Source organism: Somniosus microcephalus, chromosome 4 (assembly GCF_052327205.1).
Source record: "Somniosus microcephalus isolate GS21.2 chromosome 4, FLI_Smic_1.0, whole genome shotgun sequence".
NCBI classification, from domain to species: Eukaryota; Metazoa; Chordata; class Chondrichthyes; order Squaliformes; family Somniosidae; genus Somniosus; species Somniosus microcephalus.
In genome coordinates, this window is record NC_140990.1 from 75,527,476 (window position 1) to 75,550,334 (window position 22,859).

Sequence of the window (22,859 nt, forward strand, 5' to 3'; positions counted from 1 at the left end):
TAGAATCCCCATGTACAGTCCCAGGGTTAGAATCCCCGTGTACAGTCCCAGGGTTAGAATCCCCATGTACGGTCCCAGGGTTAGAATCCCCATGTACAGTCCCAGGGTTAGAATCCCTGTGTACAGTCCAAGAATTAGAATCCCCGTGTACAGTCACAGGGTTAGAATCCCTGTGTACAGTCCAAGAATTAGAATCCCCATGTACAGTCACAGGGTCAGAATCCCCATGTACAGTCCCAGGGTTAGAAGCCCCATGTACAGTCCCAGGGTTAGAATCCTCGTGTACAGTCGCAGGGTTAGAATCCCCATGCACAGTCCCAGGGTTAGAATCCCCATGTAGAGTCCCAGGGTTAGAATCCCCATGTAGAGTCCCAGGGTTAGAATCCCCATGTACAGTCCCAGGGTTAGAATCCCCATGTACAGTCCCAGGGTTAGAATCCCCATGTACAGTCCCAGGGTTAGAATCCTCATGTACAGTCCCAGGGTTAGAATCACCATGTACAGTCACAGGGTTGGAATCCCCATGTACAGTCCCAGGTTTAGAATCCCCATGTACAGTCCCAGGGGTAGAATCCCCATGTACAGCCCCAGGGTTAGAATCCCCACGTGCGGTGCCAGGGTTAGAATGCCCATGTACAGTCCCAGTGTTAGAATCCCCATGTACACTCCCAGGGTTAGAATCCCCATGTACAGTCCCAGGGTTAGAATCCCCATGTAGAGTCCCAGGGTTAGAACCCCGTGTACAGTCCCTGGGTTAGAATCCCCATGTACACGCCCAGGGTTAGAATCCCCATGTACAGTCCCAGGGTTAGAATCCCCATGTACAGTCCCAGGGGTAGAATCCCCATGTACAGTCCCAAGGTTAGAATCCCCATGTACAGTCCCAGGGTTAGAATCCCCATGTACAGTTCCAGGTTTAGAATCCCGATGTACAGTCCAGGTTTAGAATCCCCATGTACATTCCCAGGGTTAGTATCCCCATGTACAGTCCCAGGGTTAGAATCCCCATGTATAGTCCAAGGTTTCGAATCCCCATGTACATTCCCAGGTTAGAATCCCCATGTAGAGTCACAGGGTTAGAATCCCCATCTACAGTCCCAGGGTTAGAATCCCCATGTACAGTCACAGGGTTAGAATCGCCATGTACAGTCACAGGGTTTGAATCCCCATGTACAGTCCCAGGGTTAGAATCCCCATGTACAGTCCCAGGGGTAGAATCCCCATGTACAGTCCCAGGGTTAGAATCCCCATGTACAGTCCCAGGGTTAGAATCCCTATGTACATTCCCAGGGTTAGAATCCCCATGTACAGTCCCAGGGTTAGAATCCCCAAGTACAGTTCCAGTGTTAGTATCCCCATGTACAGTCCCAGGGTTAGAATTCCCATGTACAGTCCCAGGGTTAGAATCCCCATGTTCAATCGCAGGGTTAGAATCCCCATATACAGTCCCAGGGTTAGAATCCCCATGTACAGTCCCAGGGTTAGAATCCCCATGTACAGTCCCAGTGTTAAAATCCCCATGTACAGTCCCAGGGTTAGAATCCCCATGTACAGTCCCAGGGTTAGAATCCCTATGTATAGCCCCAGGGTTAGAATCCCCATGTCCAGTCCCAGGGTTAGAATCCCCATGTAGAATCCCAGGGTTAGAATCCCCATGTAAAGTCACAGGGTTAGAATCCCCATGTACAGTCCCAGGGTTAGAATCCCCGTGTACAGTCCCAGGGTTAGAATCTCCATGTACAGTCCCAGGGTTAGAATCCCCATGTACAGTCCCAGGGTTAGAATCCCCATGTAGGATCCCAGGGTTAGAATCCCCATCTACAGTCCCAGGGTTGGAATCCCCATGTAGAGTCCAAGGTTTAGAAGCCCTGTGTACAGTCCCAGGGTTGGAATCCCCATGTCCAGTCCCAGGGTTAGACTCCCCATATTCAGTCCCAGGGTTAGACTCCCCATGTACAGTCCCAGGGTTAGAATCCCCATGTCGAGTCCCAGGGTTGGAATCCCCATGTACAGTCCCAGGGTTAGAATCCCCATGTACAGTCCCAGGGCTGGAATCTGCATGTACAGCCCCAGGGTTGGAATCTCCATGAACAGTCCCAGGGTTAGAATCCCCATTTACAGTCCCAGGGTTAGAATCCCCATGTACAGTCCCAGGGTTAGAATCCCCATGTACAGTCCCAGGTTTAGAATCCCCATGTACAATCCCAGTGCTAGAATCCCCATGTACAGTCCCAGGGTTAGAATCCCCATGTACAGTCCCAGGGTTAGAATCCCCATGTACAGTCTCAGGGTTAGAATCCCCATGTACAGCCCCAGGGTTAGAATCCACATGTACAGTCCCAGGGTTAGAATCCCCATGTACAGTCCCAGGGTTGGAATCCCCATGTACAGTCCCAGGGTTAGAATCCCAATGTAGAGACCCAGGGATAGAATCCTCCAAAAAATCCCAGGGTTAGAATACACATGAACAGTCCCAGGGTTAGAATCCCCATGTTCAGTCCCAGGGTTAGAATCCCCGTGTACAGTCCCAGGGTTACAATCCCCATGTACAGTCCCAGGGTTAGAATCCCCATGTACAGTCCCAGGGTTAGAATCCCCATGTACAGTCCCAGGGTTAGAATCCCCATGTGCAGTCCCAGGGTTAGAATCCCCATGTACAGTCCCAGGGTTAGAATCCCAGTGTACAGTCCCAGGGTTAGAATCCCCGTGTACAGTCCCAGGGTTAGAATCCCCGTGTACAGTCCCAGGGTTAGAATCCCCGTGTACAGTCCCAGGGTTAGAATCCCCATGTACAGTCCCAGGGTTAGCATCCCCATATACAGTCCCAGGGTCAGAATCCCTGTGTACAGTCCCAGGGTTAGAATCCCCATGTACAGTCCCAGGGTTAGAATCCCCATGTACATTCCCAGGGTTAGAATCCCCATGTACAGACCCAGGGTTAGAATCCCCATGTGCAGTCCCAGGGATAGAATCCCCATGTGCAGTCCCAGGGTTAGAATCCCCACGTACTGTCCCAGGGTTAGAATCCCCACGTACAGTCCCAGGGTTAGAATCTCCACGTACAGTCTCAGGGTTAGAATCCCCATGTGCAGTCCCAGGGTTAGAATCCCCATGCATAGTCCCAGGGTTAGAATCCCCATATACAGTCCCAGGTTCAGAATCCCCGTGTACAGTCCCAGGGTTAGAATCCCCAGGTACAGTCCCAGGGTTGGAATCCCCATGTACAGTCCCAGGGTTAGAATCCCCACGTACATTCACAGGGTTGGAATCCCCATGTACAGTCCCAGGGTTAGAATCCCCATATACAGTCCCAGGGTCAGAATCCCCATTTACAGTCCCAGGGTTAGAATCCCCATGTACAGTCCCAGGGTTAGAATCCCCATGTACCGTCCCAGGGTTAGAATCCCCATGTGCAGTCCCAGGGTTAGAATCCCCACGTACAGTCCCAGGGTTGGAGTCCCCGTGTACATTCCCAGGGTTAGAATCCCCATGTACAGTCCCAGGTTTGGAATCCCCATGTAACGTCCCAGGGTTGGAATCCCCATGTACAGTCCCAGTGTTAGAATCCCCATGTACAGTCCCAGGTTTGGGATCCCCATGTACAGTCCCAGGGTTAGAATCCCCATGTGCAGTCCCAGGTTTAGAATCCCCATGTACAGTCCCAGGGTTGGAATCCCCATGTACAGTCCCAGGGTTGGAATCCCCATGTACAGTCCCAGGGTTGGAATCCCCATGTACAGTCCCAGGGTTAGAATCCCCATGTACAGTCCCAGGTTTACAATCCCCATGTACAGTCCTAGGGTTGGAATCCCCATGTTCAGTCCCAGGGTTAGAATCCCCATGTACAGTCCCAGGGTTGGAATCCCCATGTACAGTCCCAGGGTTGGAATCCCCATGTACAGTCCCAGGGTTGGAATCCCCATGTACAGCCCCAGGGTTGGAATCCCCATGTAGATTCCCAGGGTTGGAATCCCCATGTACAGTCCCAGGGTTAGAATCCCCATGTACAGTCCCAGTGTTTGTATCCCCATGTACAGTCCCAGGGTTAGAATCCCAATGTACAGGCCCAGGGTTAGAATCCCCATGTACAATCCCAGGGTTGGAATCCCCATATACAGTCCCAGGTTTAGAATCCCCATGTACAGTCCCAGAGTTAGAATCCCCATGTACAGTCCCAGGGTTAGAATCCCCATGTACAGTCCCAGGGTTAGAATCCCCATGTACAGTCCCAGGGATAGAAACCCCGTGTACAGTCCCAGGGTTAGAATCCCGATGCACAGTCCCAGGTTTAGAATCCCCATTTACACTCCCTGGGTTAGAATCCTCATGTACAGTCCCAGGGTTAGAATCCCCATGTTCAGTCCCAGGGTTAGAATCCCCATGTACAGTCCCAGGGTTAGAATCCCCATGTACAGTCCCAGGGTTAGAATCCTTATGTACAGTCCCAGGATTAGAATCCCCATGTACAGTCCCAGGATAGAATCCCCGTGTACAGTCCCAGGTTTAGAATCCCCATGTACATTCCCAGGGTTAGAATCCCCATGTACAGTCCCAGGGTTAGAATCCCTGTGTACAGTCCAAGAATTAGAATCCCCGTGTACAGTCACAGGGTCAGAATCCCCATGTACAGTCCCAGGGTTAGAAGCCCTGTGTACAGTCCCAGGGTTGGAATCCCCATGTCCAGTCCCAGGGTTAGACTCCCCATGTTCAGTCCCAGGGTTAGACTCCCCATGTACAGTCCCAGGGTTAGAATCCCCATGTAGAGTCCCAGGGTTGGAATCCCCATGTACAGTCCCAGGGTTAGAATCCCCATGTACAGTCCCAGGGCTGGAATCTCCATGTACAGCCCCAGGGTTGGAATCTCCATGTACAGTCCCAGGGTTAGAATTCCCATTTACAGTCCCAGGGTTAGAATCCCCATGTACAGTCCCAGGGTTAGAATCCCCATGTACAGTCCCAGGGGTAGAATCCCCATGTACAGTCCCAGGGTTAGAATCCCCATGTACAGTCCCAGGGTTAGAATCCCCATGTACAATCCCAGTGTTAGAATCCCCATGTACAGTCCCAGGGTTAGAATCCCCATGTACAGTCCCAGGGTTAGAATCCCCATGTACAGTCTCAGGGTTAGAATCCCCATGTACTGTCCCAGGGTTAGAATCCACATGTACAGTCCCAGGGTTAGAATCCCCATGTACAGTCCCAGGGTTGGAATCCCCATGTACAGTCCCAGGGTTAGAATCCCAATGTAGAGACCCAGGGATAGAATCCCCCAAAAAATCCCAGGGTTAGAATACACATGAACAGTCCCAGGGTTAGAATCCCCATGTTCAGTCCCAGGGTTAGAATCCCCGTGTACAGTCCCAGGGTTACAATCCCCATGTACAGTCCCAGGGTTAGAATCCCCATGTACAGTCCCAGGGTTAGAATCCCCATGTGCAGTCCCAGGGTTAGAATCCCCACGTACAGTCCCAGGGTTGGAATCCCCGTGTACATTCCCAGGGTTAGAATCCCCATGTACAGTCCCAGGTTTGGAATCCCCATGTAACGTCCCAGGGTTGGAATCCCCATGTACAGTCCCAGTGTTAGAATCCCCATGTACAGTCCCAGGTTTGGAATCCCCATGTACAGTCCCAGGGTTAGAATCCCCATGTGCAGTCCCAGGTTTAGAATCCCCATGTACAGTCCCAGGGTTGGAATCCCCATGTACAGTCCCAGGGTAGGAATCCCCATGTACAGTCCCAGGGTTGGAATCCCCATGTACAGTCCCAGGGTTAGAATCCCCATGTACAGTCCCAGGTTTACAATCCCCATGTACAGTCCTAGGGTTGGAATCCCCATGTTCAGTCCCAGGGTTAGAATCCCCATGTACAGTCCCAGGGTTGGAATCCCCATGTACAGTCCCAGGGTTGGAATCCCCATGTACAGTTCCAGGGTTGGAATCCCCATGTACAGCCCCAGGGTTGGAATCCCCATGTAGATTCCAAGGGTTGGAATCCCCATGTACAGTCCCAGGGTTTGTATCCCCATGTACAGTCCCAGGGTTAGAAACCCAATGTACAGGCCCAGGGTTAGAATCCCCATGTACAATCCCAGGGTTGGAATCCCCATATACAGTCCCAGGTTTAGAATCCCCATGTACAGTCCCAGAGTTAGAATCCCCATGTACAGTCCCAGGGTTAGAATCCCCATGTACAGTCCCAGGGTTAGAATCCCCATGTACAGTCCCAGGGATAGAAACCCCGTGTACAGTCCCAGGGTTAGAATCCCGATGCACAGTCCCAGGGTTAGAATCCCCATTTACAGTCCCTGGGTTAGAATCCTCATGTACAGTCCCAGGGTTAGAATCCCCATGTTCAGTCCCAGGGTTAGAACCCCCATGTACAGTCCCAGGGTTAGAATCCCCATGTACAGTCCCAGGGTTAGAATCCTTATGTACAGTCCCAGGGTTAGAATCCCCATGTACAGTCCCAGGATAGAATCCCCGTGTACAGTCCCAGGTTTAGAATCCCCATGTACATTCCCAGGGTTAGAATCCCCATGTACAGTCCCAGGGTTAGAATCCCTGTGTACAGTCCAAGAATTAGAATCCCCGTGTACAGTCACAGGGTCAGAATCCCCATGTACAGTCCCAGGGTTAGAAGCCCTGTGTACAGTCCCAGGGTTGGAATCCCCATGTCCAGTCCCAGGGTTAGACTCCCCATGTTCAGTCCCAGGGTTAGACTCCCCATGTACAGTCCCAGGGTTAGAATCCCCATGTAGAGTCCCAGGGTTGGAATCCCCATGTACTGTCCCAGGGTTAGAATCCCCATGTACAGTCCCAGGGCTGGAATCTCCATGTACAGCCCCAGGGTTGGAATCTCCATGTACAGTCCCAGGGTTAGAATCCCCATTTACAGTCCCAGGGTTAGAATCCCCATGTACAGTCCCAGGGTTAGAATCCCCATGTACAGTCCCAGGGGTAGAATCCCCATGTACAGTCCCAGGGTTAGAATCCCCATGTACAGTCCCAGGGTTAGAATCCCCATGTACAATCCCAGGGTTAGAATCCCCATGTACAGTCCCAGGGTTAGAATCCCCATGTACAGTCCCAGGGTTAGAATCCCCATGTACAGTCTCAGGGTTAGAATCCCCATGTACAGTCCCAGGGTTAGAATCCACATGTACAGTCCCAGGGTTAGAATCCCCATGTACAGTCCCAGGGTTGGAATCCCCATGTACAGTCCCAGGGTTAGAATCCCAATGTAGAGACCCAGGGATAGAATCCCCCAAAAAATCCCAGGGTTAGAATACACATGAACAGTCCCAGGGTTAGAATCCCCATGTTCAGTCCCAGAGTTAGAATCCCCGTGTACAGTCCCAGGGTTACAATCCCCATGTACAGTCCCAGGGTTAGAATCCCCATGTACAGTCCCAGGGTTAGAATCCCCATGTACAGTCCCAGGGTTAGAATCCCCATGTGCAGTCCCAGGGTTAGAATCCCCATGTACAGTCCCAGGGTTAGAAGCCCTGTGTACAGTCCCAGGGTTAGAATCCCCGTGTACAGTCCCAGGGTTAGAATCCCCGTGTACAGTCCCAGGGTTAGAATCCCCATGTACAGTCCCAGGGTTAGAATCCCCATGTACAGTCCCAGGGTTAGCATCCCCATATACAGTCCCAGGGTCAGAATCCGTGTGTACAGTCCCAGGGTTAGAATCCCCATGTACAGTCCCAGGGTTAGAATCCCCATGTACAGTCCCAGGGTTAGAATCCCCATGTACAGTCCCAGGGTTAGAATCCCCAGGTGCAGTCCCAGGGTTAGAATCCCCACGTACTGTCCCAGGGTTAGAATCCCCACGTACAGTCCCAGGGTTAGAATCCCCACGTACAGTCCCAGGGTTAGAATCCCCATGTACAGTCCCAGGGTTAGAATCCCCATGTACAGTCCCAGGGTTAGAATCCCCATATACAGTCCCAGGGTCAGAATCCCCGTGTACAGTCCCAGGGTTAGAATCCCCAGGTACAGTCCCAGGGTTGGAATCCCCATGTACAGTCCCAGGGTTAGAATCCCCACGTACAGTCCCAGGGTTGGAATCCCCATGTACAGTCCCAGGGTTAGAATCCCCATATACAGTCCCAGGGTCAGAATCCCCATTTACAGTCCCAGGGTTAGAATCCCCATGTACAGTCCCAGGGTTAGAATCCCCATGTACCGTCCCAGGGTTAGAATCCCCATGTACAGTCCCAGGGTTAGAATCCCCACGTACAGTCCCAGGGTTGGAATCCCCGTGTACAGTCCCAGGGTTAGAATCCCCATGTACAGTCCCAGGTTTGGAATCCCCATGTAACGTCCCAGGTTTGGAATCCCCATGTCCAGTCCCAGTGTTAGAATCCCCATGTACAGTCCCAGGTTTGGAATCCCCATGTAAAGTCCCAGGGTTAGAATCCCCATGTGCAGTCCCAGGTTTAGAATCCCCATGTACAGTCCCAGGGTTGGAATCCCCAAGTACAGTCCCAGGGTTGGAATCCCCATGTACACTCCCAGGGTTGGAATCCCCATGTACAGTCCCAGGGTTAGAATCCACATGTACAGTCCCAGGTTTACAATCCCCATGTACAGTCCTAGGGTTGGAATCCCCATGTTCAGTCCCAGGGTTAGAATCCCCATGTACAGTCCCAGGGTTGGAATCCCCATGTACAGTCCCAGGGTTGGAATCCCCATGTACAGTCCCAGGGTTGGAATCCCCATGTACAGTCCCAGGGTTGGAATCCCCATGTACAGTCCCAGGGTTGGAATCCCCATGTACAGTCCCAGGGTTAGAATCCCCATGTACAGTCCCAGTGTTAGTATCCCCATGTACAGTCCCAGGGTTAGAATCCCAATGTACAGGCCCAGGGTTAGAATCCCCATGTACAATCCCAGGGTTAGAATCCCCATATACAGTCCCAGGTTTAGAATCCCCATGTACAGTCCCAGGGTTAGAATCCCCATGTACAGTCCCAGGGTTAGAATCCCCATGTACAGTCCCAGGGTTAGAATACCCATGTACAGTCCCAGGGTTAGAGTCATAGAGTCATAGAGTTATACAGCACGGATAGAGGCCCTCGGCCCATCGTGTCCGCGCCGGCCATCTAGCCCTGTCTGATCTAATCCCATATTCCAGCATTTGGTCTGTAGCCTTGTATGCTATGGCATTTCAAGTGCTCATCCAAATGCTTCTTAAATGTTGTGAGGGTTCCTGCCTCCACAACCCTTTCAAGCAGTGAGTTCCAGACTCCAACCACCCTCTGGGTGAAAAAGTTCTTTCTCAAATCCCCTCTAAACCTCCCGCCCTTTACCTTGAATCTATGCCCCCTAGTTATTGACCCCTCTACTAAGGGGAAAAGCTCCTCAGCATCCATCCTATCTATGCCCCTCATAATTTTGTACACCTCAACCATGTCCCCCCTCAGCCTCCTCTGCTCCAAGGAAAACAAACCCAATCTGCTCAGTCTCTCTTCATAGCTGAAGCGCTCCAGCCCCGGTAACATCCTGGTGAACCTCCTCTGCAACCTCTCCAACGCGATCACATCCTTCCTGTAGTGTGGCGACCAGAACTGCACACATTATTCCAGCTGTGGCCTAACCAGTGTTTTATACAGTTCCATCATAACCTCCTTGCTCTTATATTCAATGCCTCGGCTAATGAAGGCAAGTATCCCATATGCCTTTTTTACCACCTTATCCACCTGTTCCGCCGCCTTCAGGGATCTGTGTACTTGCACACCCAGATCCCTCTGACCCTCCGTCTTGCCTACGGTCTTACCATTCATTGTGTATTCCCTTGCCTTGTTAGTCCCCCCAAAGTGCATCACCTCGCACTTTTCCGGGTAAAATTCCATTTGCCACTGTTCCGCCCATCTGACCAACCCATCTATATCGTCCTGCAGACTGAGGCTACCCTCCTCGCTATTTACCACCCTACCAATTTTTGTATCATCCGCGAACTTACTGATCATACCTTTTACATTCATATCCAAGTCATTAATGTAGACCACAAACAGCAAGGGACCCAGCACCGATCCCTGTGGTACCCCACTGGCCACAGGCTTCCAGTCACAAAAACAACCTTCGACTATCACCCTCTGCCTTCTGTCACTAAGCCAGTTTTGTATCCAATGTGCCAAGGCACCCTGGATTCCATGGGCTCTTACCTTCTTGACCAGTCTCCTGTGCGGGACTTTATCGAAGGCCTTACTGAAATCCATATATACCACATCCACTGCGTTACCCTCATCCACACACCTAGTCACCCCCTCAAAAAATTCAATCAAATTAGTCAGACATGATCTTCCCTTGACAAAGCCATGTTGACTATCCCTGATTAATCCTTGCCTCTCCAAGTGGAGACAAATTTTGTCCCTCAGAATTTTTTCCAATCATTTTCCTACCACTGATGTTAGGCTCACTGGCCTGTAGTTCCCCGGTTTTTCCCTACTTCCCTTCTTGAATAATGGTACTACATTAGCGGTTCTCCAGTCCTCTGGCACATCCCCTGTGGCCAGAGAGGACCTGAATATATGTGTTAGAGCCCCCGCAATCTCTTCCTTTGCCTCACACAGCAGCCTGGGATACATTTCATCTGGGCCTGGGGATTTATCCATTTTTAGGCCAGCTAAAACCGCCAATACCTCCTCCCTCTCGATGTGAATATGTTCGAGCATATCACAGTCCCCCCGCCCTATTTCTATGTCTACATCGTCCTTCTCCATAGTGAAAACAGATGCAAAAAATTCATTTAGAACCCCTCCTACATCTTCCGGCTCCACACACAGATTGCCACTTTTGTCCCTAATGGGCCCTATTTTTTTCCCTAGTTATCCTCTTACCCTTAATATACTTATAAAACATCTTAGGATTTTCCTTTATTTTGCTCGCCAGTGTTATTTCATGGCCCCTCCTTGATCTCCTAATTTCTTTTTTAAGTATCCCCCTGCACTTTTTGTACTCCTCTAGGGCTTCCTCCGTCTTTAGCCTTTTGTATCTGCCAAAAGCCCTCCTTTTTTTCCTAATCCATTCTCGTATATCCCCTGACATCCAAGGTTCCCTGTGGTTTTTGGAACCACCCTTGACCTTTACGGGAACATGTTGCCATTGTATGATCCCAATCTCCCTTCTGAAAGCCTCCCATTGCTCTGATGCGGATTTTCCTACAAGTAGCTGATCCCAGTCCATTTTGGCCAGATCCTGCCTTATCCTATTAAAATAGGCCTTCCCCCAATTTAGAACCTTTATTTCCGGCCCATCCCTGTCCTTTTCCATGACCACCTTAAATCTTACCATATTATGGTCACTGTCACCAAAGTGCTCACCTACTAGCACTTTTTCCACTTGGCCGGCCACATTCCCTAGAATTAGGTCCAGTACCGCCCCCTCTCTTGTAGGACTTTCTACATGCTGGCTCAAAAAGCTCTCCTGGATGCACTTTAAGAATTCTACACCCTCTGTGCCTTTCACACTCTGACTATCCCAGTTAATATTGGGGAAGTTGAAATCCCCCATTATTATTACCCTATTATTTGCACATTCCTCTGAGATTTGCCTACATATCTGTTCCTCTATCTCCCCCTGACTGTTTGGAGGCCTATAGTACACTCCCAGCAAAGTGCTTGCCCCCTTTTTGTTTTTAAGCTCCACCCATATGGCCTCATTAGAGGAATCTGCTAATATATCATCCCTCCTTACTGCAGTAATTGACTCCTTAATTAATATTGCGACACCCCCTCCTCTTATACCTCCCCCTCTGTCTCGCATGAAGATTCTGTACCCCGGAATATTGAGCTGCCAGTCTTGCCCCTCCCTCAACCATGTCTCCGTGATAGCAACAATATCGTACTCCCATGTGTTTATCAACACCTTCAGTTCATCCACCTTACTTGCAAGACTCCTTGCATTAAAATAGATGCCATCCAGCCTTGCCCTTATATATTAGCCCTGTCTACCAATCTGACTTGTTTTTTTCTCTATAATTGGCAGCACATCACCCCCTATTTCAGCTCCCCTCCATATCCCATCCCCCTGCCAAGTTAGTTTAAACCCCCCGCAACAGTGCTAGCAAACCTCCCCGCAAGGGTATTTGTCCCGCTCTGGTTCAGGTGCAACCCGTCTGACTTGTACAATCCCTATGTAGAGCCCCAGGGTTAGAATCCCCTTGTACAGTCCCAGGGTTAGAATCCCCATGTAGAATCCCAGGGTTTGAATCCCCATGTACAGCCACAGGGTTAGAATCCCCATGTACAGTCCCAGGGTTAGAATCCCCATGTACAGTCCCAGGGTTAGATTCCCCATGTACAGTCCCAGGGTTAGAATCCCCATGTACAGTCCCAGGGTTAGAATCCCCATGTACATTCCCAGGGTTAGAATCCCCGTGTACAGTCCCAGGGTTTGAATCCCCATGTACAGTCCGAGGGTTAAAATCCCCATGTTCAGTCCCAGGGTCAGAATCCCCAAGTGCAGTCCCAGGGTTAGGAACCCCGTGTACAGTCCCAGGGTTAGAATCCCCATGTACAGTCCCAGGGTTAGAATCCCCATTTACAGTCCCTGGGTTAGAATCCTCATGTACAGTCCCAGGGTTAGAATCCCCATGTTCAGTCCCAGGGTTAGAATCCCCGTGTACAGTCCCAGGGTTAGAATCCCCATGTGCAGTCCCAGGGTTAGAATCCCTATGTACAGTCCCAGGGTTAGAATCCCCATGTACAGTCCCAGGGTTAGAATCCCCGTGTACAGTCCCAGGGTTAGAATCCCTGTGTACAGTCCAAGAATTAGAATCCCCGTGTACAGTCACAGGGTCAGAATCCCCATGTACAGTCCCAGGGTTAGAAGCCCTGTGTACAGTCCCAGGGTTGGAATCCCCATGTACAGTCCCAGGGTTAGAATCCCCACGTACAGTCCCAGGGTTGGAATCCCCATGTACAGTCCCAGGGTTAGAATCCCCATATACAGTCCCAGGGTCAGAATCCCCATTTACAGTCCCAGGGTTAGAATCCCCATGTACAGTCCCAGGGTTAGAATCCCCATGTACAGTCCCAGGGTTAGAATCCCCACGTACAGTCCCAGGGTTGGAATCCCCATGTAACGTCCCAGGTTTGGAATCCCCATGTACAGTCCCAGGTTTGGAATCCCCATGTAAAGTCCCAGGGTTAGAATCCCCATGTGCAGTCCCAGGTTTAGAATCCCCATGTACAGTCCCAGGGTTGGAATCCCCATGTACAGTCCCAGGGTTGGAATCCCCATGTACACTCCCAGGGTTGGAATCCCCATGTACAGTCCCAGGGTTAGAATCCACATGTACAGTCCCAGGTTTACAATCCCCATGTACAGTCCTAGGGTTGGAATCCCCATGTTCAGTCCCAGGGTTAGAATCCCCATGTACAGTCCCAGGGTTGGAATCCCCATGTACAGTCCCAGGGTTGGAATCCCCATGTACAGTCCCAGGGTTGGAATCCCCATGTACAGTCCCAGGGTTGGAATCCCCATGTACAGTCCCAGGGTTGGAATCCCCATGTACAGTCCCAGGGTTAGAATCCCCATGTACAGTCCCAGTGTTAGTATCCCCATGTACAGTCCCAGGGTTAGAATCCCAATGTACAGGCCCAGGGTTAGAATCCCCATGTACAATCCCAGGGTTAGAATCCCCATATACAGTCCCAGGTTTAGAATCCCCATGTACAGTCCCAGGGTTAGAATCCCCATGTACAGTCCCAGGGTTAGAATCCCCATGTACAGTCCCAGGGTTAGAATCCCCATGTACAATCCCAGGGTTAGAATCCCCATGTACAGTCCTAGGGTTACAATCCCCATGTGCAGTCCCAGGGTTAGAATCCCTGTGTACAGTCCCAGGGTTAGAATCCCCGTGTACAGTCCCAGAGTTAGAATCCCCGTGCACAGTCCCAGGGTTAGAATCCCCATGTACAGTCCCAGGGTTAGAATCCCCATGTACAGTCCCAGGGTGAGCATCCCCATATCCAGTCCCAGGGTCAGAATCCTGTGTACAGTCCCAGGGTTAGAATCCCCATGTACAGTCCCAGGGTCAGAATCCCCATTTACAGTCCCAGGGTTAGAATCCCCATGTACAGTCCCAGGGTTGGAATCCCCATGTACCGTCCCAGGGTTAGAATCCCCATGTACAGTCCCAGGGTTGGAATCCCCGTGTACAGTCCCAGGGTTAGAATCCCCATGTACAGTCCCAGGTTTGGAATCCCCATGTACAGTCCCAGGGTTAGAATCCCCATGTACAGTCCCAGGGTTGGAATCCCCGTGTACAGTCCCAGGGTTAGAATCCCCATGTACAGTCCCAGGGTTGGAATCCCCGTGTACAGTCCCAGGGTTAGAATCCCCATGTACAGTCCCAGGGTTGGAATCGCCATGTACAGTCCCAGTGTTAGAATCCCCATGTACAGTCCCAGGTTTGGAATCCCCATGTACAGTCCCAGGGTTAGAATCCCCATGTGCAGTCCCAGGTTTAGAATCCCCATGTACAGTCCCAGGTTTGGAATCCCCATGTACAGTCCCAGGGTTGGAATCCCAATGTACAGTCCCAGGGTTAGAATCCCCATGTACAGTCCCAGGGTTAGAATCCCCATGTACAGTCCCAGGTTTAGAATCCCCATGTACAGTCCCAGGTTTAGAATCCCCATGTACAATCTCAGGGTTAGAATCCCCATGTACAGTCCCAGGGTTGGAATCCCCATGTACAGTCCCAGGGTTGGAATCCCCATGTACAGTCCCAGGGTTGGAATCCCAATGTACAGTCCCAGGGTTAGAATCCCCATGTACAGTCCCAGGGTTAGAATCCCCATGTACAGTCCCAGGGTTAGAATCCCCATGTACAGTGCCAGGGTTACAATCCCCATGTACAGTCCCAGGGTTGGAATCCCCATGTTCAGTCCCAGGGTTAGAATCCCCATGTACAGTCCCAGGGTTGGAATCCCCATGTACAGTCCCAGGGTTGGAATCCCCATGTACAGTCCCAGGGTTGGAATCCCCATGTACAGTCCCAGGGTTAGAATCCCCATGTACAGTCCCAGGGTTAGAATCCCCATGTACAGACCCAGGGTTAGAATCCCCGTGTACAGTCCCAGGGTTACAATCGCCTTGTACAGTCCCAGGGTTAGAATCCCCATGTACAGTCCCAGGGTTAGAATCCCCACGTACAGTCCCAGGGTTGGAATCCCCGTGTACAGTCCCAGGGTTAGATTCCCCATGTACAGTCCCAGGGTTAGAATCCCCATGTACAGTCCCAGGTTTGGAATCCCCATGTAACGTCCCAGGGTTGGAATCCCCATGTACAGTCCCAGTGTTAGAATCCCCATGTACAGTCCCAGGGTTAGAATCCCCATGTACAGTCCCAGGTTTGGAATCCCCATGTAACATCCCAGGGTTGGAATCCCCATGTGCAGTCCCAGTGTTAGAATCCCCATGTACAGTCCCAGGGTTGGAATCCCCATGTACAGTCCCAGGGTTAGAATCCCCATGTACAGTCCCAGGGTTAGAATCCCCATGTACAGTCCCAGGGTTGGAATACCCATGTACAGTCCCAGGGTTAGAATCCCCATGTACAGTCCCAGGGTTAGAATCCCCATGGACAGTCCCAGGGTTAGAATCCCCATGTACAGTCCCAGGGTTGGAATCCCCATGTACAGTCACAGGGTTAGAATCCCCATGTACAGTCCCAGGGTTGGAATCCCCATGTACAGTCCCAGGGTTGGAATCCCCATGTACAGTCCCAGGGTTGGAATCCCCATGTACAGTCCCAGGGTTAGAATCCCCATATACAGTCCCAGGGTCAGAATCCCCATGTACAGACCCAGAGTTAGAATCCCCATGTACAGTCCAAGGGTTAGAATCCCCATGTACAGTCCCAGGGTTAGAATCCCCATGTACACTCCCAGGGTTAGAATCCCCATGTACAGTCCCAGGGTTAGAATCCCCATGTACAGTCCCAGGGTTAGAATCCCCATGTATTGTCCCAGGGTTAGAATCCCCACGTACAGTCCCAGGGTTAGAATCCCCACGTACAGTCCCAGGGTTGGAATCCCCGTGTACAGTCCCAGGGTTAGAATCCCCATGTACAGTCCCAGGTTTGGAATCCCCATGTACCGTCCCAGGGTTGGAATCCCCATGTACAGTCCCAGGGTTAGAATCCCCATGTACAGTCCGAGGGTTGGAATCCCCATGTACAATCCCAGGGTTAGAATCCCCATGTACAGTCCCAGGGTTAGAATCCCCATGTACAGTCCCAGGGTTGGAATCCCCATGTACAGTCCCAGGGTTGGAATCCCCATGTACAGTCCCAGGGTTGGAATCCCCATGTACAGTCCCAGGGTTAGAATCCCCATGTACAGTCCCAGGGTTGGAATCCCCATATACAGTCCCAGGGTCAGAATCCCCGTGTACTGTCCCAGGGTTAGAATCCCCATGTACATTCCCAGGGTTAGAATCCCCATGTACAGTCCCAGGGTTGGAAACCCCATGTAGTCCCAGGGTTAGAATCCCCATGTACAGTCCCAGGGTTAGAATCCCCATGTACAGTCCCAGGGTTAGAATCCCCATGTACAGTCCCAGGGTTAGAATCCCCATGTACAGTCCCAGGGTTAGAATCCCCATGTACAGTCCCAGGTTCAGAATCCCCTTGTACAGTCCCAGGGTTAGAATCCCCATGTACAGTCCCAGGGTTAGAATCCCCATGTACAGTCCCAGGGTTAGAATCCCCACGTACAGTCCCAGCATCAGAATCCCCATGTACAGTCCCAGGGTTAGAATCCCCATGTACAGTCCCAGGGTTAGAATCCTCATGTACTGACCCAGGGTTGGAATCCCCATGTACAGTCCCAGTGTCGGAATCCCCATGTACTGTCCCAGGGTTAGAATCCTCATGTACTGACCCAGGGTTGGAATCCCCATGTACTGTCCCAGAATTGGAATCCATGCATTGGCAATGAGCTTGTGCCCCAGTTAAACCCAGGTCAAAGACAAACCCAGCGTGCCCACTCTGAACCCGGTTTGCTGCTCTCTCTGTGCCCAGCACTGCCTGCAACCCCAGCCTCAGTGTTACAAGTTTCACCGGTTACAGGCTGGAGAGAGGAATAATTCAAACTGACCCAGAACTGTGTGATTGGTTCAGTCTGTATATGACTGATGGGCCCTTTTAAATTTGAGTGGTCGGGTATTTCTTCCAAAATTCTATAGACTCTGGAACAGTTCCCATGGATTGGAGGGTAGCTAATGTAACCCCACTATTCAAAAAAGGTGGTAGAGAGAAAATGGGGAATTATAGACCGGTAAGCCTGACATCGGTAGTGGGGAAAATGCTAGAGTCCATTATAAAAGATGTAATAGCAGATCACTTGGAAAACAGTGACAGGATTGGACAAAGTCAACATGGATTTACAAAAGGTAAATCATGCTTGACTAATCTGCTGGAATTTTTTGAGGATGTAACTCGTAGAATAGATAAGGGAGAACCAGTGGATGTGGTGTATTTGGACTTTCAGAAGGCTTTCGATAAGGTCCTGCATAAGAGATTAGCATGGAAAGTTAAAGCACATGGGATTAGGGGTAAGGTACTGACTTGGATAGAGAACTGGTTGGCAGACAGGAAGCAAAGAATTGGAGTAAACGGGTCTTTTTCTGAGTGGCAGGCAGTGACTAATGTGGTACCGCAGGGATCGATGCTAGGACCCCAGCTATTCACAATATATATTAATGATCTAGACGAGGGAACTAGATGTAATATCTCCAAGTCTGCAGGCGACACAAAGCTGGGTGGGCGTGTGTGCTGTGAGGAGGATGCAGAGAAACTCCAGTATGATTTGGACAGGTTGGGTGATTGGGCAGAAGCATGGCAGCTACAGTATAAAGTGGATAAATGTGAGGTTAGCCACTTTGGTGGCAAAAATAGCAAGGCAGATTATTATCTGAACGGCAATAGATTGGGAGAAGGGGAAGTGCAACGAGACCTAGATGTCCTTGTGCACCAGTTGCTGTAGGTAAGCATGTAGGTGCAGCAGGCGGTTAAGAAGGCAAATGGTATGTTGGCCTTCATAGCGAGAGGATTCGAGTACAGGAGCAAGGATGTCTTGCTGCAGTTGTACAGGGCCTTGGTGAGACCACACCTTGAGTATTGTGTGCAGTTTTGGTTGCCTTATCTGAGGAAGGATGTTCTTGCCATGCAGGGAGTGCAGCGAAGATTCACCAGACTGATACCTGGGATGGCAGGAATGACGTATGAGGAGAGATTGGGTCGATTGGGCTTATATTCGCTGGAGTTTAGAAGAATGAGAGGGGATCTCATTGAAACATATAAAATTCTAACAGGACTAGACAGACTAGATGCAGGAAGGATGTTCCCGATGGCGGGGGAGTCCAGAACCAGGGGGAACAGTCTAAAGATAAGGGATAAGCCATTTAGGACAGAGATGAGGAGGAATTTCTTCACCCAGAGAGTGGTGAACCTGTGGAATTCTCTACCACAAAAGGCAGTTGAGGCCAATTCATTAAATATATTCAAGAAGGAGTTAGATATATTTCTTAAGGCTAAAGGGATCAAGGGATATGGGGAGAAAGCAGGGACAGGTTGCTGAGTTTGGATCTCATTAAATGGCGGAGTAGGCTCAAGGGGCCGAATGGCCTACTCCTGCTCCTATCTTCTATGTTTATGTATTCAATTTCCCGGTATCTCTAATCCCAGATATAAAAGAGGGGAGAGCTGTGTTTAAATCAGAGTCCCCTTGGAGGTTCTCTGAGTGAAGGAACTGGTCAGATTGAAATTCGAATCAGAAAAATCAGTGAGAAATTTCCAATTAGCAGATTTTGACCATAGAATCAATGGTTACAGCACAGAAGGAGGCCATTCGGCCCGTCGAGCCCGGGCTGAAACAGCGTAGCTCATCAGGACGGGGATTGAACCCACGACATTGGCGTTATTAGCACTATGCTCGAACCATCTGAACAAACTGACCAATATCAACTCCCACAGGGATGGGGAATTCTAGAATAAGGAGGAACCGGTCACGATTTGAAAGGTATTAAAGTATTCGAGGGGCCCTTACATTTGGGATCTTTCTTTATTTTGTCCACTCGAGGAGTTAGATAACAGACTTCCTCTTGTGAATGTAGAGCTGGATTATTGGACCGTGATGTGTTTCCTTGTTGATCTTGTGTTAAATACATTTCCTGAGTTAATTTAAATATAAACTAGATTTGCAGGCGTGATGCTCTATTCACACATCGAAGGTGAGTCACACGCTAAGTCCAGTAGCTGAAAGTGATTAACAGACTGGGTTTGTGTTTAGTGATCCCGGGCGTGTTACCGAGACCTTTCCTGGATACCAAGGCTAGGGGAGGCACTCTGGAAGGTTTGGGGAGCTGGGAATTGTCCATGAGAGTAACCGAAGGTATGAGAACTGAAGCAATCTAGAGTTAGAAAGGAGAAAAGGCCCAAATCTGCAGCAGTCGGTAACAGGACATCAATTAGTCTCCTGTTATCTTGGAGACGTCAAGGACTCCACACACTGTGTGTTGGAAACAAAGCTGATTTATTTGGCATAATAGCCAGAAGATTAAATTCCAGCCCAGTTAGGGAGTTATTAACATCAGAAACAAACCCCAACTATCAGAATGAACATGGTTCAGTCCTGAATGTGATTAACAGCAGCAATAACAGCAGAATCCAACCCCTGCAGTCACTTGTGAACTCGCTGGTGTTTCAGTAGGCTGGATGACTGAGTGAATCTCTTTCCACACACGGTGCAGGTGAATGTCCTCTCCCCAGTGTGAACTCGCTGGTGTGTCAGCAGCCCATTTTTCCTTTTAAAGGTCTTCTCACAGTCAGAACATTTAAATGGTCTCTTATCAGTGTGAACAAGTTGGTGTGAAGTGAGGTTGGCTGATGAAGTGAATCCCTTCCCACACACGGAGCAGGTGAATGGCCTCTCCCCGGTGTGAACTCGTTGGTGTGTCAGCAGGTCCCTTGTGCTTTTGAAGCTCTTCTCAGTCAAAACATTCTAAAGGACTCTTCTTGGTGTGAACAAGTTGGTGTGCAGTGAGGTTGGCAGACTCTGTGAATCCTTTTCTACACACGGAGCAGGTGAACGGCCTCTCCCCAGTGTGAACTCGCTGGTGTCTCAGCAGGGGGATGAATTAGTGAATCCCTTCCCACACACGGAGCAGGTGAATGGCCTCTCCCCGCTGTGAGTGCGTTGATGTGTCAGCAAGTTGAATGAACAAGCAAATCCCTTCCCACACACGAAGCAGGTGAATGGCCTTTCCTCTGTGTGAGTGCATTGGTGTGCCAGCAAAGAATTTCTGCTTTTAAAGCTCTTCTCACAGTCAGAGCATTTAAAAGATCCATCATCAGTGTGAACAAGCTGGTGTGTAGTTAGGTGGGATGAACAAGTGAATCCCTTCCCACACACGGAGCAGGTGAACGGCCTCTCCCTGGTGTGAATACGCTGATGTACAGTGAGGTTCCTTGAACGAGTGAATCCCTTCCCACACACGGAGCAGGTGAACGGCCTCTCCCCAGTGTGACTGCGCTGATGAATTTCCAGCTCAGATGGGCAAGGGTATCCCTTCCCACAGTCCCCACATTTCCACGGTTTCTCCGTGGTGCGGGTGTCCTTGATCTCTCTAGGTTGGACGATCAGTTGAAGCCTCGTCTACACACAGAACACATATATGGTTACTACCCGCTGTGAAAATTTTCCTAATATAACAGATTCTACAAATACTAATTATGATATTCATACAATATTATAGTTGTGTAGTAAAGTTCTTCTGACAGGCAGTGTCCACCAACTGAGCAGACCGATAGTTAGCAGATCTGGGAGGCACCACAAGATGTTCCACCTTGACTGCAGCAGTCAGCTTTCTTATCCCCGGGGTACGGACTCTCAACCAAGCTGCTAACTGCCCCTCTATTAAGGCCCGAAAAGTAGAGCCTGCGTGATTCTTGTTACATCTGTGAATCAGATCATCCTGCTGAAGGAAAGTTACAGAACAAACAACCTCAAACTAAACTTACAATTAATGAACTAACAAAGGGCCTCCATCGAACTGCAAGGAATATTACTTCCAGCTGCATTCCTTTTACAGATGTGCTCGCTCTAACTCGATCTTCCACAGACATAGGCTTGGCAGACTGTTTTTGTAACTAACAGCTCCTTCAGTATATTTTCTTCCCAGAATTGAGTGTTGTGCCTCAGGAGTTAATTGGAACTATAAACTTCTTAAATTGATAGTTAAGACAGATGGCTTTGCCCGTTGCCTCGACAGCACAATGATGTTTATGGACATCTCCAACAGGAAAGGCCTCCGTGTAGAGAATAACAACTACTTGCATTTATGTAGCACCTTTAACACAGTAAAATGTCCCAAGGTGCTTCACAGGAGCCTATTATCAAACAAAATTTGACACCAAACCGCATAAGGAGATATTAGCGCAAAAGAGGTAGGTTTGAAGGAGCGGCTTAAAAGAGGAAAGAGAGTCAGTGAGTTTGGGGAACAAATTCCAGAGCTTAGGGCCCAGTAGCTGAAGGCATGGCCACCAATGGTGGAGCGATTAAAACTGGGGATGTGCAAGAGGCCAGAATTGGAGGAGCGCAGCTATCAGGGAGGGTTGTAGGGCTAGAGGAGGTTACAGAGATAGCGGGGGGTGAGGCCAAAGTGGAATTGAAAAAAAGCTTCAATTCTAGAGTTTCTGGGCAGTTAGTCTTTTAATTCTGAATCTAGCAGCCTCTTTGTAAACATACAATAGCAAAATACTATGAATGCTGGAAATCTGAAATAACAACGGCAGCTCATGTGTATATGAAATAAAGAAAATCTGTCTTGTGTTTAGAATTTCATTCTAAGTCTAATTTAATCGTGACAATATTTTCATTTTGACAATATTTTCATTTTAATTCCGGACTTCTAAAACCCCCTTTCCCACACTCGGTCCCTCCCTATAAACTGTCCCTGTGTAATATTTCTCAGTTTAGGTGAAGGACGCTCCCTGACCAGTCACCATTTCTCCTCCATTTGCAGATGCTCCCTGACCAGTCTCCATTTCTCCTCCATTTACAAACGCTCCCTGACCAGTCTCCATTTCTCCTCCATTTACAAACGCTCCCTGACCAGTCTCCATATCTTCTCCATTTAGACGCTCCCTGACCAATCACCATTTCACCTCCATTTAGACGCTGCCCGACCAGTCACCATTTCACCTCCATTTACAAACACTCCCTGACCAGTTTCCATTTATCCTTCATTTACAGGCGCTCCCCGACCAGTGTCCATTTCTCCTCCATTTATAGACGCTCCCTGACCAGTTACCATTTCTCCTCCATTTACAGACACTCCCTGACCAGTTACCATTTCTCCTCCATTTACAGATGCTCCCTGGCCAGTTACAATTTCTTTTCCATTTACAGACACTCCCTGACCAGTCTCCATTTCTCCATTTACAGACGCTCCCTGACCAGTGTCCATTTCTCCTCCATTTACAGACGCTCCCTGACCAGTCACCATTTCTCCTCCATTTACAGACGCTCCCTGACCAATCACCATTTTTCCTCCATTTACAGACGCTCCCTGACCAGTTACAATTTCTCTTCCATTTACAGACGCTCCCTGACCAGTGTCCATTTCTCCTCCATTTACAGACGCTCCCTGACCAGTGTCCATTTCTAGACGCTCCCTGACCAGTCTCTATTTCTCCTCCATTTACAGACGCTCCCTGACTCACTTCCTGTCTGTCCCGGAGTTTGGCGCTTTGTTGCGATTCGGGCCGGAGTGAAACGGGAACCCGCGGGTAGGGGCGGATAATGTTCACTGCTCTTATAATCGGGCCTGGGGCCGCACT

General features: G+C 49.8%; 1 pseudogene across 1 annotated transcript; it reads right to left on the minus strand.

Annotated features, from left to right (window-relative positions):
- Positions 1-19,907: 19,907 nt before the first annotated feature.
- Positions 19,908-22,190, minus strand: LOC147119256 (uncharacterized; annotated as a pseudogene). The gene is made up of 3 exons (XR_015077880.1): positions 22,185-22,190; positions 20,764-20,868; positions 19,908-20,673 (listed from the first exon to the last, which is right to left on the minus strand). The product of XR_015077880.1 is annotated as an uncharacterized LOC147119256 (transcript).
- Between the last annotated feature and the right edge of the window lie 669 nt (positions 22,191-22,859).